The sequence below is a fragment of the Ranitomeya variabilis genome, chromosome 1, assembly GCF_051348905.1.
Source record: "Ranitomeya variabilis isolate aRanVar5 chromosome 1, aRanVar5.hap1, whole genome shotgun sequence".
NCBI classification, from domain to species: domain Eukaryota; kingdom Metazoa; phylum Chordata; class Amphibia; order Anura; family Dendrobatidae; genus Ranitomeya; species Ranitomeya variabilis.
In genome coordinates this window covers 793,341,756-793,357,817 of record NC_135232.1, presented here as the reverse complement: position 1 = coordinate 793,357,817, position 16,062 = coordinate 793,341,756, and the positions used below count along the sequence as shown (strand labels likewise).

The 16,062-nt window shown below is 41.7% G+C and overlaps 1 protein-coding gene across 3 annotated transcripts in view; it reads right to left on the bottom strand.

Annotated features, from left to right (window-relative positions):
- Nucleotides 1-15,137, bottom strand: part of LOC143784732 (excitatory amino acid transporter 1-like) — a 213,159-nt gene extending 198,022 nt beyond the window's left edge. The window contains exon 1 of one of the 3 annotated variants that reach the window (XM_077273310.1): nucleotides 14,467-15,137. The gene's annotated coding sequence lies outside the window, so the exon portion shown is untranslated. The remainder of the gene's footprint in view (nucleotides 1-14,466) is intronic. The other 2 variants (XM_077273345.1, XM_077273318.1) reach the window with 2 other exon arrangements.
- Between the last annotated feature and the right edge of the window lie 925 nt (nucleotides 15,138-16,062).

The window sequence follows — 16,062 nt, the reverse complement described above, 5'->3', positions numbered from 1 at the left end:
CGCCGGGGACGGATCGCAGCGCTCCGGGTGTTCACCCACACATCCCTGACGCCGGCACCCCACATGCACGCCGCACCGCTGCACCGCCAATGGAAGATACTTACCGGCGCTTGACACTGATGGAGGTAGGAAATCCTCCGGACTCGACTCCGCTCCCTGCTGCGAACGCCACTGCGTGCAGTCCAGCCAGGACCACCGTGGCGTCTCCAGGGTTCTCCGCACCGGCTGAGGTAGGAGACCCCCCCGCTACCGGATTCGGCCGGCCGGCCTGGGCTCCTTTAGATTAATCTGTAGGCACCCGTCCCTTCAGGAACAGGAAACCAACTGATGCAGGGGAGAGGTGCCGCCCTTTTGTATCTGTAGGTTTCCTGTTCCTAATGGGCGGATCCCCTCTCTCGTCGTGCTGTCATGGGAGTCCGAGTAAATACTGATCAAATACTGACCATGTGAACATAGCCTTATTCTGTATGTACACACACTTCTCCTGTCTTGTTGTCGGAGAGGCTGCATTGAACTAAGGGAAGGTCATTATTGGTTTGTTTTTTATATTCCCATGGGCAAACATAAATAAATCTTGGAAAACCTGTTTAAATGGGTTACCCCAAGTAATCCCCTCTCCTCAGGATATGGGATAAATTGCCAATTGCTGGAACCCCCATAATCCCGAGAACCGGAGCTTTGTAGAGCACCATGTAAATTGAGATGTGGTCTATTCTGCGCACTGCTGCATCATTAACGTGTGGCTCTTCAAATAGCTCCTTTAATGCACCACTCCAGCATTTTTTTATTGCACCACTGGAGTGGTGCTTTAAATGTAAGTCCCCTGCCCCTGTCTCATACTTACCTTCCAGTGCCTTCATTGGTCTCCAGCATTTCTCCGGTTAGTCTCCTGTAAAAACGGACCTGCTCACAGCTCTAGTGTTTCATGGAGCAGCGCGGAGGTCACTTTTTAGTGCAAGTCTATGAGAGCCTCGTCCTGGCTCTCATAGACTTGCATTGAGAGCTTGTGATGTAACTTCTGACTTCCGGCTGTCAGAAGCTTACAAAATGGCACCGTGGGACTGGAACAGTTCTGAAAAGCAGGGAAGATGCCAGAGAGTGAGGATATCACGCTGGGGCTAGGGAGCCTACACTTAAAGCGCCACTCCAGTGCTGAAAAAAACCAAAAACACTAGAGTAAGTAGATAAGAATACACTGATCTGGGGTGGGACGTGTTTTAGTATATGGGCTGGTGGGATTTGTGTGGCAGGGCTGCTTTTTTGTCCCAGTCCAGCCCTGAAGGAGTACCAGTGTCTACATGGTGATTTGTTAAATGAGTCCTCCCAGGTTTCCCTGTGAAGATTTCTATGAATTCTCTGAGCACCCCAAGTAGCAATGACTTCTGACTGTGGGATAGCTCAGGCTTAATCTTTGCTGACTCCAGGGACTCCATACACTGAGCTCCAGCCCCCCAAGTCTAAGGGCAACTCACCCTCCCCCTCCTCAGGCATGCTGCAGACAGGTAAGACACACACCTCCCTGTCATTGTGAGCTTTTAAAATTATTACATGAAAAATCTTCTGATGCCGTGTATGTTCATCCAGGGTCACAACATAGGCAACATAATTTAAACGCTTATATACAGAGTATGGTCCCTCCCATGCAGCCTGCAATTTGTTCCGCAAGATAGAAACTAACAGTTAAACCTTCAGCCCATCCTCATAGGCCCTTGGTTTGGCTTTACGGTCATACCAGACCTTCTAGTTGATTTGGGCCTAGGTCACTTTTTGATGACCCAGGTCGCTCAGTTTCTGCATTCGCTCTAGAGCCTCAGTACATGTTCCATCACATAGACTCCTGGAGTTGTAGGGTCACGCTCCCAGCAGTCTGTAAATAAATCAAAAGGCCCCCTGACCTTTCTCCAATACATGATTTCAAAGTGGAAGAATCTTGTTGAGGCCTGGGATACCTCTTGGTATGCAGACAAGACATGATGGATTTAGTGGGTCACAGTGGTGATTATAACATAGCAACACTACGAACTATGATCCTAAATACATCTTTATATAGATGTATGGTAATTACTTAATAAAATTAAAAGTTCAATTTTATTCACATTTCTCTTCCCCTATTTCCTTGGCTATCTAACAAATTCCGGTGGTGTCCACCTATGTGAATAATGTCTGATGAGATTTTACTTCTTGTCATTGTGTCATTGTATATCTATAGAGTTCTGTTTGGACACAATGTTTGTTTAATCTCTAGACTACGAATAAACACTTTTGGGGGCTCCTGCTTACTCATAAGTAGAACTACCCCAAAAATAAATTTAATAGAGAAATTAAGATTTCCAACCAGCTACAATCCAGGCGAGAATGCCTAAAGGACAATATCAGAACAATACTTAATATGAGAATTATTCAACAAGAAGAGGATCATTGATTGACAATTTGGAAATGGATGACCTCTTAAAAATTTTTTTTTAGAGACATTCAGATTAATCATATGGAAGCAACATGGACTGAAGCCTAGAACAAGAACCGATTTTCAGAGGTCTGTGGGTCTCAATTTTTCCTTGTTATGATCTGACTAAGCCTAGTTTGAAAGAGAGATGGGAGGTGACCTTCACGGAATGTTCACGTTAATACGTCAATTAATTAACACTTTTATTGAAGATGAAACATATATTATAGAGAAATTAGAGAAGGAACTTGGCGATTTTACCCCTAAAATGGACAAACTAGACGGGAAACCTGATTTTGAGGAAGGCTTTCAACAAAATTTGCAATATATTGAAAAGATAGAAACCAAAATTAAGACACGTAAAAGGAGAAAACATCTCAGAGATAAGTCTGACCATTCTAATGGTTTGGCCTATAATTAGGGGAAAAAAATATCAGCCTCAACATGATAAAATGTATCCTAATAAAAAACATGAGGACCAAAAGCGTAAATTCTCAGGTACTTATGCTGAGCGTAGCAACGTATCAGAATCGAATTCTGAACAATTCTCCCACCGAGTTTGGAGAGATGATCAGGATGGCAAGACTAACCTCACCGTGCCTTTTTTATGGGACAGAGGCTACTGGGGTTTCAGGGGTTCGACCAAAAACTGGAGGAAGGAACTGAACAGATCGCTAATGACATGCAGTCATTGTGAATAATTAACTTTTCTAAACATCCGATAACCGATGTAGGTAGACAAAAAATAAAACTGCTCTCAACAAATTTAATATAATCAAGGATTTGTATCTCTTTGGTTGAAAATTAGTCTTCAAAAAGATTTTAACGTTACAAATCAAAATTGAACCTCTCATACAAGATACAGGAGATTCCTCTTTTTCTTCTCTCTAGTTAGGAAATACAAGCAGTGAAAATCTTGGAAGAATTAAGTAGTGACATACAGGAAGAAAGGAAGACATCGAGTAGTCTAGTGGGGTCTAGGTGGGAGAAGGAAGTCTGTAAGCCCAAATCCACTAATATGCTACCCTTACAAATCTGACCGCTGTTTAAGTTTTAGTTGATATGATCACCCTGGATATATTAGTATTACCTGAAAATACTATAAGACCATGGGTTGACTGAGGAGAGACGAGTAACTGGTGAACTGAAACAGTGTGATGATGTGGTTTTTAAGCTCAGTAATAAGGGTAGCAAAATTGTAATTTGGCCACAAGACAAATATATTCAGGAAGCAAGAAGACAACTTAACAATAAAGAGTGCTATAGATCTCTCAGGACTGGAGCGACCCCACAGCCCAATTTCTGGAAGAATAGAATAAGATTATTATCCACGGGTGGGAGATAAGAGCAATTTTTCATTCTCGATTAGACTATTTTGCGGTTAGAAATCCAAAAAGTGGCAACATTTTATATGCTTGATGTCCACAAGGATCTTGAAAACCCACCCGGTAGACCTATTGTCTCTGGTATAGGAAACCTGAGAGAAAGCCAGTCTATGGCTAGATCAGGAATTAAGAGGATATGTATACGCTCTTTCCTCCTATATCAGGGACACTATGCAAATATTGCAGGAATTGCAGGGTACTAAATTAGGTCAGCAGGAATTACTCCCCACCTGTGATGTTGAGAGTCTGTACACTAGTATAGACCAGGATAGGGGCTGTGGGACTGTTAATTTCGCTCTTTCAAAGAATTTTGATTATAATCTAGAACGTAGAGAATTTGTTCTGAGTCTCCTGAAATAAATTCTAAAAAGGAATTATTTCCTTTTCAACTTCTATCTAAAAATGTGGGGCACCGCAATGGTAGCGCCCGTTGCACCTACGTTTACAAACTTATATCTAGGATGGTGGAAGGAGAAGTGTGTTTTTTCTGAGGAAATGTCATCTTTTGTAGATCAGATTGTAATGTGGAAATGGTACATAGAGGACGTTCTCATAATATGGAGAGGTACGGAAGAATATTTTAGAGAGTTTATTAACGTCCTCAATAATAATAATCAGTTACATTTCAAACTTACAACCTCCCTCCATAAAGGCCACATTATATTCATGGATATAATAATTCAGAGAGACTCAGAAAATGGAATTCAGACTGATCTATATAGGATGCCGAAAGTACTCACTCTGAAACAACCATTAGGGCCATTCCTAAAGGTGACTTTCTGCAATTATGCCGAAATTGTGCTACATTTGAAGGATTTAAACATAGAGCCAGAGAACTGAAAGGGAGACTTCCTGAGAGAAATTACTCAAAAAGATGGTCAAAAGAGCATATGACATTGCACTGAGAACAGAGAGGAAGCATCTCTCGATTCCAAAAATTTGCACTCAGAACTCGAATAACTGTATTCAATTTATCGAAGAATATCATGAAGATTGGCCAGCAATGTTAAGCATCCTGAATAGCCACTGGGATATTCTCAGACCAGATAGAGATCTTCAAAAATATCTAACCTCAGGTTGTGGGAAAACTACGGCTATCTCAAGCCTATTAGTATGCAGTCATTTTAAACGCACCAAGAAAGTATTAACACCACGAGTTCCTGGATTTTTTCCCTGCAGAATGTTCAAGGCCTGTCAAATATTGGTCCTCAAAAATCTTGCACAGATGCTTTTGGAAAAAATGTTTCATCTCCGTCAACATCTTAACTGCTCCTCTTCTTGTGGAATATACTACTTGGAATGCACTTGTGAGTTAAAATATGTGTGTAAAATCACGAGAGATCTGAAAACCCACATAAGAGAGCATATTATGAGAATTATTAATTTTGACGAAGATGAACATACCAGTAATTAACAGAATAAAATCTTCCTTCCTACTCCCATCGCTATTTCAAGAATGTGCATGGATAACATTGGAAAGAACTTAAAAGGATGGGCAATTTACCAACAGTAACTGGATATTAAAGGAGGAGACCTAGATCTGACACTCCTTAGAAAATAGAGTGTTGATATTCAGGATGAATGCCGTCAATCCTCATGGATTGAATGAAAATTTCAATTTCGGTTGTTTCTATAGGATGATTTCATGGCTTGATGGGACTATCCTCTCATTCACTTCTCCTTTTCCCTTTTCTTTCTCTATATGGGACTGAGCTTACCCTCCAATATACATATTACTGCTGTAGTGCATTCTAATTATTTAAACTGAATATAAGGGTAGATATGATCATAAAATTGTGGACAATATGTCCATTAGAGCTTGTCAATTTACAGTATATACTCGAGTATAAGCCGAGTTTTCCAGCACTTTTTTGTGCTGAAAACACCCCCCTCGGCTTATACTCAATTGTCCCAGAAGCCGGCGGGGAAGGGGGAGCAGCGGGTCACAGAGGTGGGAGCCGGCGGCTGTGGCTAAAGCCTGTGCCACTGGTGTAACAGCGCACAGTGCCAGCCGCCGGCTTACAGCACATATCCTACTCACCTACCGGCGCGCCCTTGCTGGCACTGCATCTCCTTCGTTCCGGGGCCAACAGCTCTACCTGCTGAGCGATCTCGTGGCCCCGCTCATTAGGGTAATGCATATGCACGTCTCTCCAATCCCATTGGCGTGGAGTGCATATTCATTACCTTAATGAGCGGGGCCATGTGATAGCTTGGCCTGAAGAGAGAGTTGCTGGTGCCGGAATGAATGAGATGCAGTGCCCCTAGGGCGCGTAGGCAGGTAAATAGGATGTTTTTTTTTTTTTTTTTATAACAGGAATCATGCATACAAGGATAGGGGATAAACAGCCATGCGTACAATGACAGGGACGAGGGAGCCATGCATACAATGACAGGGACGGGGGGCCATGCATACCAGGATGGGGATGAAGGGACAATGCATACCCGGCTTATAAGTCAATAAGCTTATCCAGTATTTTGTGGCAAAATTAGGTATCTTATCCCCTTAGTAATAAAACTATTGTACTGCATTTATAAAAATAACTAGGGAAGAGCTTTTTATATGTGTAGATTAACTCAATGGAGGGTTGGTGAAAACAGATCCCTTTCAAGGATAAATTTTTTTACTCTATTTGCTGTACATTTCAATTGATTGAAAATTACCCAAACTGAATATAAGGGTAGATATGGCTGTGAAATCATGGACAGTATGTCCATTAAAGCCATTTATAATAATTTATTCTTATTCACTCTGTAATTAAATCCATGTACTACAGAAACAACTTGGGAAAGACTCTAAATATGTGCATAGCAATTCAATGGAACATTAGTGATGATAGGTCCCTTCGGAGATAATAATATATTCAACTTGCTGTAAGGGATTGTGGGGTGACTGGTGGTCACGTGGTTAATGGGAGGTATGTGTCACAGGGATAGATGCTCCCTGTGATGCAACCCGGAGTATTTTGTCTTTAGTGCACATAAGCACTGAAGATGTTGTTTAGTGCACCTGGGTCCAGGTTGCGGGTAGCCATGAGAGATGGGAGGGTCTGGCTACCCATATACCTCACTTCTGAGTGGGGGTGCTCACTGTACCCCTTTTCCCTGCAGGAGTTTGAGGACCTGCAGTGATGTCATGATCATGTGACCATTGCATGTGATGTTACCTCACCTGTGGGTGTGGTTACAGGCTACCTAATGGAGGTGTGTTTGGCACATGTGATTGAGTGGTTGGGAGTCTGTCAGAGTGGACAGATTTCCATATGTCCTGGCTGGACACTACAGAGTGGCCTGTGTGCTGGATGGTTCCAAGTGGGGACGGATGTCCTGAACAGCACACAGAGACCGTGTTTAGGCAAGAGAGCCTGCGTGCTGACACGGCACAGCCTGTGTGCCCACAGACCTGAGAGAGCAGAGCTCTACTATCGACATTGAGGATTTATCTGTCTGATGTAAGACTGTTTTCCTTTTGTTCATGCTTCTATGGTTTATGGAGAGAATAAACCACACAGACTGTTTTAACTGGAAAAACCATGCCTGAGTGCTTGAATCCCGTGCCGAGCGAGTGCCCCCAAGACACGTAGTAGACGAAACGCTACAGGATATAATATAAACCCTTTTTGGTTTAATATAGATCTAATTTGAGCTGATGAATAGCATATTAATAATAGCGGTTAGCGCAAAGGAGTATCGGCAGAGTATCCAGACCCGCTCAATCAAATTGACCAGCGGGTCTGGGTTATGGTGACTAAAACAGTGGGAGTATTAACCTCACTTTGCCTGCTGGCTGATTTAGGTTATACGTTGATCATCAATGGTTACTAACATTCTTCAATACTGAAGATTTATTATCTAATACTCCATAAGGGTGTTAAATGCAAATCAAACCTCATGATTATTGTGATATCCAGAGTGAGGACATTATATTATATATATATATATTATATATATATATATATATATATATATATATATATATATATATATATATATATATATATATATATATAAAAAAAATTGTAAATCCAGTCGGGAGTAATGTGTCCCAAGGGGAACTAACAGTTATAGCAATATCGAAGAGGAAAAATGTGCCTTTTTTTTTTTTTTTGTGCATTTGTAAATTTTAGATTTTTTGTATAGGTTTCTAAAATTTGCATCAAGTAAAATTATATTTCAAGTAAATATTTCATAATTGTTGTTATGGCACATTTTCTGTCTTCGGTATTGATATTCATATATATAGGTCAGTTGACAGCACATTGATTTATCCATAAATGCAGGGATATATAATGCACTATAGACAATAGACAGTGCATATAACATTTGATGGCTTCATTTGAACAGTGCACCTCATTTAATTCTGACATGGTCCACGGTCTCTCAGGTGCTTCCAGGAAGACTTCACTCACAGGAGCTTCCAACACCGACCGTTCAGGACCTTGCACATGGAACAAACAGATCCATACACTCTGACCCATGTGAACAGACCTCAGTCACATTATATGGTTGTAACCACTCCCCTAGATGGGAGTATGTGTAATTAGCCAGTCCTGCCCAGCTAACCCAATAAGCCTGCCCTTATAAGTAAACACAACAAACTCTTGTGGAACTATAAGTCCCAGCATAACCATATAATTTTGGGCTTACAGCGCAGAGCACCTCTGCGACACATACCGGCCATTTACAATCCTGCCGGACTTTGTCTCATCACCATAATTATGCCTCCAAGCGCATCCTGAAGCACACACACAGCGCCCCCTGGCTGTAACACGGGGTATCACACCACTGTATATATATCTCTACTATATAATTGTCTAAGGGTCACTTCCGTCTGTACTTCTGTCTTTCTGTCACGGATATTCATTGGTCGCGGCCTCTGTCTGTCATGCAAATCCAAGTCGCTGATTGGTCCAATAAGCGGCGGGCACAGTCCGGCGGCAAAATGGCCGCTCCTTACTCCCCGCAGTCAGTGCCCTGCGCCCGGTCCATACTCCCCTCCAGTCAGCGCTCACACAGGGTTAATGGCAGCGGTAACAGACCGCATTATGCCGCGGGTAACGCACTCCGTTACCGCTGCTATTAACCCTGTGTGTCCCCAACTTTTTACTATTGAGGCTGCCTATGCAGCATCAATAGTAAAAAAATGTAATGTTAAAAATAATTTAAAAAACCTGCTATTCTCACCCTCCGTATTCCGCCGAGCCGCACGCGGCTGCCACCATCTTCCGTTCCCAGAGATGCATTGTGAAATTACCCAGAAGACTTAGCAGTCTCGCGAGACCGCTAAGTCTTCTGGGTAATTTCGCAATGCATCCTGAGAACGGAAGATGGCGGCAGCCGCGCGCGCATCGTCAGAGCTTCGGTGGATCACGGTGGATGAGTATATCACTATTTTTTATTTTAATTATTTTTTTTAACAGAGATATGGTGCCCACACTGCTAAATACTGCGTGGGCTGTGTGATATACTGCGAGGGCTGTGCTATATACTACGTGGGCAGTGTTATATACTACGTGGGCTGTATGATATACTGCGTGGGCTGTGCTATATACTACGTGGGCAGTGCGATATACTGCGTGGGCTGTGTGATATACTGCGTGGGCTGTGTGATATACTGCGTGGGCTGTGTGATATACTGCGTGGGCTGTGTGATATACTGCGTGGGCTGTGTGATATACTGCGTGGGCTGTGTGATATACTGCGTGGGCTGTGTGATATACTGCGTGGGCTGTGTGATATACTGCGTGGGCTGTGTGATATACTGCGTGGGCTGTGTGATATACTGCAAGGGCTGTGTGATATACTGCAAGGGCTGTGTGATATACTGCAAGGGCTGTGTGATATACTGCAAGGGCTGTGTGATATACTGCAAGGGCTGTGTGATATACTGCAAGGGCTGTGTGATATACTGCAAGGGCTGTGTGATATACTGCGAGGGCTGTGTGATATACTGCGAGGGCTGTGTGATATACTGCGAGGGCTGTGTGATATACTGCGAGGGCTGTGTGATATACTGCGAGGGCTGTGTGATATACTGCGAGGGCTGTGTGATATACTGCGAGGGCTGTGTGATATACTGCGAGGGCTGTGTGATATACTGCGAGGGCTGTGTGATATACTGCGAGGGCTGTGTGATATACTGCGAGGGCTGTGTGATATACTGCGAGGGCTGTGTGATATACTGCGAGGGCTGTGTGATATACTGCGAGGGCTGTGTGATATACTGCGAGGGCTGTGTGATATACTGCGAGGGCTGTGTGATATACTGCGAGGGCTGTGTGATATACTGCGAGGGCTGTGTGATATACTGCGAGGGCTGTGTGATATACTGCGAGGGCTGTGTGATATACTGCGAGGGCTGTGATATATACTACATGGGCAGTGTGATATACTGCGTGGGCTGTGTGATATACTGCGAGGGTTGTGTGATATACTACATGGGCAGTGTTATATACTACGTGGGCTGTGATATACTGCGGGGGCTGTGCTATATACTACATGGGCAGTGTGATACACTGCGTGGGCTGTGTGATATACACTGTGTTCTAAATTATTATGCAAATTGGATTTAAGTGTGATAAAGAATTAATTGTTTTGTTTTTCAAATAAACTCGTGGATGGTATTGTGTCTCAGGGCTCAATGTATCACTGAAATCAATCTTAAACACATGTGATAATTGGTTTTCCAGATGATTCTAATTAAAGGAAAACTACTTAAAAATGATGTTCCACATTATTAAGCAGGTCACAGTTTTCAAGTAACATGGGAAAAGAAAAGGATCTATCTGCTGCCGAAAAGCATTAAATAGTGCAATGCCTTGGTGAAGGGATGAAAACATTAGAAATTTCCCGAAAACTTAAGCGTGATCATCGTAGTGTTAAGAGATTTGTGGCTGTATCTGAGCACAGATGTGTTTATGCTGATAAAGGCATAATGAGGAAGATTTCTGCCAGGCAAGTTCATCGGATTAAGAGAGCAGATGCTAAAAAGCCATTACAAAGCAGCAAACAGATATTTGAAGCTGCTGGTGCCTCTGGAGTCCCTCGAACCTCAAGGTGTAGGCTCCTTCAAAGGCTTGCTGTGGTGCATAAACCTACTATTCGGCCACCCTTAAACAGTGTTCACAAGCAGAAATGGTTGCATTGGGCCCACACATACATGAAGACTAATTTCCAAACAGTCTTGTTTACTGATAAGCGTTGAGCAACCCTGGATGGTCCAGATGGATGGAGTAGTGGATGGTTGGTGGATGGCACCATGTCCCAACAAGGCTGCAACGTCAGCAAGGAGGTGGAGGAGTCATGTTTTGGGCCGGAATCATGGAGAAACAGCTGGTAGGGTCCTTTAAGGTTCCTGAAGGTGTGAAAATGACCTCTGCAAAGTATACTGTATAGAGTTTCTGACTGACAAACTTTCCTCCATGGTATAAAAAACAGAAATGTGCCTTCAGGAGCAAAATCATCTTCATGCAGGACAATGCACCATCTCATGCTGCAAAGAATACCTCATTGGCTGCTATGGGCATAAAAGGAGATAAACTCATGGTGTGGCCACCATCTTCCCCTGACCTCAACCCTATAGAGAACCTTTGGAGTATCATCAAGCAAAAGATCTATGAGGGTTGGAGGCAGTTCACATCAAACCAGCAGCTCAGGGAGGGAAGAAATACAAGCAGAAACTCTCCAAAAACTCACAAGTTCAATGGATGCAAGAATTGTGAAGGGGACATCAAAGAAGGGGTCCTATGTTAACATGTAACTTGGCCCGTTAGGATGTTTTGGAGTTAAATAGATTTTTTATTCAGTGAATGTGACCTCCTAATGTTGCTAATTCCACAAATGAGCATTTTCAGTTCTTTAAAACATATCAAATGTTTAGAAATTGTACTGTGCCTAATAATTTGGAACAGTGCATTTTAAGTTTCTATTCATTTTGGAGATAATACTGTTATCATTGGGAGGTTTCTTCAATAAAATTTGATGTATACTCTAACGGGTGATTACTTTTATTAGACTGACTGTCATTTGCACCTACCATTTAGGGAAATCCGATACAAATGTCAGTTGCATAATAATTTGGAACATAGTGTACTGTGGGTGCTACGCTATATATTACATGGGTAGTGCTATATAGTACGTGGGCTGTGTGATATACTGTGGGGGCTGTGCTATATTCTACATGGGCAGTGTTATATACTATGTGGGCTGTGTGTTACTGTGGGGGCTGTGCTATATACTACATGGGCACTGTTATATTCTACGTGGGCTGTATGATATACTGCATGGGCTGTGCTATATACTACATGGGCAGTGTGATATACTGTGGGTGCTGTGCTATATACTATGTGGGCTGTGTGATATACTGTGGGTGCTGTGCTATATACTACGTGGGCTGTGTGATATACTGCGTGGGCTGTGCTATATACTACATGGGCAGTGTGATATACTGCGGGGGCTGTGCTATATACTACATGGGCAGTGTGATATACTGCGTGGGCTGTGCTATATACTATGTGGGCACTGTTATATACTGTGTGGGCTGTGCTATATACTACGTGGCTGTGCTATATACTATGTGGGCTGTGCTATATACTACATGACCGGCCGCGAACAATCAGCGACAGGCTGTGTATGCAATGTATTATTCTAAAATCTTTATAAATAAACTACATACATATTCTAGAATACCCGATGTGTTAGAATTGGGCTACCATCTAGTATATATATAATTTTTGAGGTGACAGATTCCCTTTAAACGATGCTGTCTGTGAATGGACGATGAGCCACGTTGTGCCCTTACAAATAACTGTATCTTCCTATACAGACAACAGGAAATATTACTTCTAGTTCAGACCAGGTGCCAGGATTGACATCTACCTCCAGCGAAAGCCCCTTTGTGCTTACAATACTGTTATATCCAGTTTCACCCTTTTGTCAACTAAATGTAACTCTACTGCTGTTATGATTTCCCTTATTGATTATATATTTCCTCTTATAATACTCGTTACTCAAAATGAGCATTCAAGCATTAGCAATTGCTCGTTTCAAGTAACGAGCATGCAAGTGCTCGCTCATCTCTAGTGAGTAGATTGTACCTCTTTTAAGACTTTTATTGGTGTTGGTATTCACTTAAGGTGATCTGTTGGTGTCAATTTTATTGACCAGATTGCTCTTTTACATGATTTAGTAAAGATTACGTTTTATAGTTACACATTTTGTATTCCTTATTACCATATTAGTAGGTTACCTACAGAAACAATTGCTGCCACATTGATTTAGCTGGCAGGAGCCTGATGAAAAGAACAGTGTTCTTGTAGCTTAGTCACCTCACTCACTTATCATGTTCTCTGTTAAAACGATTAGTTATCTGAATCCGCCATTAATAATGAACCTAGCACGTGCTTTCTACGCCAGATACTTTAGTAGTGATGGGTTAGTTCCGACATTAAGACCATTTGCTCTGCTGGAAAGGTTATGATGTTAAGACAAACACTGGCATACTTCTCCTTGAAGATTTCATGTTACAAAAATTCTACACCATGTAGTCAAAACGGTTTTGCAGACTGTCATAATATAGAAAGGTGGATTTTAGGTTTCAATAAACGTATACAATCCTGGCATATGTCAAAAGGACACTATTTTGGCATCTGCTGTGTGACTTGAGCCCTATGGATATTGTTTGGTAGGTGCGCCATAATCTTTTCTGGTATATATACACATACACAGTGTGCACACTTATAATCCCCGCCATGCTTGATACACATTGTTCAAAGAGTCTATAAGTCAGACAGAAGAGCACAAGTTCACGTTAGACGCAAAATAAAACAAAGATGTGACCAACCCTGTCCTTGTGTAAACCCTTCACACCTATTTTCCTAAAGTACATTCCTAAGAAATAATAATAATTGATGATTGAGAGTTAGAATTTACATTGTTGTTATTTTTTATGGATTTAGCACTGAAAGAGAAATAAAACAGCAAGTAAAGTAAATATATTGAGTGACATAATCTCATGTTCACTCGGTCCCACTAATTAACATCTGCAAACCCAGAACGGTCAAATGAGAAAACTAGGATTTGCTATCCTTGAGGTTTTTTTACTTGTTAAAGCTAAAAAGTAGACAATGCCAAGAATCTGCCCCTGGAAATACTTATTCCTGAACATATGAGACTCTATGATTTTACTTTTCTACATTTCTGGCTATTATTTCCTATCTTTGAAAAGCAACCAAAACCAAGCCATGTTCAGCAAGGACTGCGGTACGTTTGTCCCCTGAGTGCTGGCTTGCATGTGAAAAGGTCTTCTAGCTGTACTTTAGTGCCAAGCTGTCTTCCATTGAGGATCATGTGGTTTTCCCTTGTACTAGACTGCTATATTAAAATTGGAGCCCCTTTACGCTCAGTTCAGCAGACCTATAGACCCCTCCATAGTGGGTTTCTTTATGTAAATGTAGGAAACCCACCATACATTTGCTGGTGCTGCTTGCACCTAAGTCAGTGGCTAGTATTCCAAAAATTAAATGTATAATCTTTAGGAAAAAAATACAGGAAATCCGCAACTTTTAAGGCATAAAGCACAGAGTAAATACATTCCGACCTAAAATGTCATTGCGCAGATAAAAACAGCTGTATACTTACAGTGGAAACTGAGCACGCACCATATGGATTGAGAGGTAGAAAGAGACCTTGCATAGCTGGAAGCAAAAGGGTGGAGGAGTGTGACTGTGGGTGGGAAGTAACCCTTTTACCGCCAAATGAGTCTTACTACTTTGCATATTAGTGTGTTATCTCAAGAGATTTTTTTTTTCATTTTTGCTTCCAGTCATTTGTCTGTAATACAATTATTAGGTCACTGTGCTCTTGCCCTGCGCTGACAATGTAGGGGCTCAGACGTCACCTTCTGGACATTTATATTCCATCTCTACGAATGGCTTACTCTAGTATTTCTCATAAAATAAATACACCGAACAGGTTGTGCTGGTATGAGTCCTCTGTACAAAATATTATATCCGCTCTCATTTTATACTGTGTATATTATATATGTGTTTTATATGCATAGTTGTACAAACTACATGACATTCCTAATCTAAAACCAGGCAAGGATCATCAGTCTGAAGGGCTTTCCGCATGGGAACATGTGGTTGATTCATAAATGACTGTGCAGCTAATATTCCAGCGTCCAGAGGTGTGTGAGGACATGTGTATGCTCGCTGCGCTGGTGGACATTTCATTGGTGCAGCCGCACAGGGGCCCAAGAGGTAAGGGCCCCACTTCCATCTCTACAGCAGGCTTAGTTGTGCATTTGATTAGTTACTTTACAGCAAAGGGCCCATATAGTGTTCTTGCAGAGGGGCCCTCCTCAGTCTGTGGTCACCAGGGTCAAAGCTGAAGTATGCAATACAGACAAAACACTAGAGAAAATCATGCCTTTTTTGTTGTTTCATATTACTGCATTTTTTAAAGTTTCACTTGATTAAAAATCACATAGATAAACTATCCCAATTTGCAGTTAAACAGACAGGTTTACTCGCACTGATTATTCCTGACCAAATTTGCATTATTTTTTTGCTCAGGAATTTTTTTTTTTATTCTTGTACAACTCCATTTATTACTCTAGTTAAAGGAGTTGTCATAAGATGGCATACGCCCTATTGGGGTCATATGAATATCATAGAGGGTGGCCCCAGCTTGAGTACCTCCTCTTAACCCCTTCATGACCCGGGGTATTTTCATGTTTTCGTTTTTCAATCCCCTCCTTCCCAGAGCCATAACTTTTTTATTTTTCTGTCAATATGGCCATGTGAGGGCTTGTTTTTTGCAGGACGAGCTGTAATTTGAACCACATCAATGGTTTTAGCATGTAATGTACTAGAAAACGGGGAAAAAATCTAAGTGCGGTGAAATTGCAAAAAAAATGCAATCCAACACTTGTCTTTTGCTTGGCTTTTTTGCTAGGTTCACTAAATGGTAAAACTGACCTACCATTAGGATTCTCCAGGTCATTACAAGTTCATAGACACCAAACATGTCTAAGTTCTTTTTTATCTAAGTGGTGAAAAAAATTCCAAACTTTGCTAAAAAAAAAAAAAAAAATTGCACCATTTTCCGATACCTGTAGCATCTCCATTTTTCGTGATCTTGGGTCAGTTGAAAGATTATGTTTTGAGTGCCGAGCTGACGTTTTTAATGATACCATTTTGGTGCAGATACGTTCTTTTGATCTCTCGTTATTGC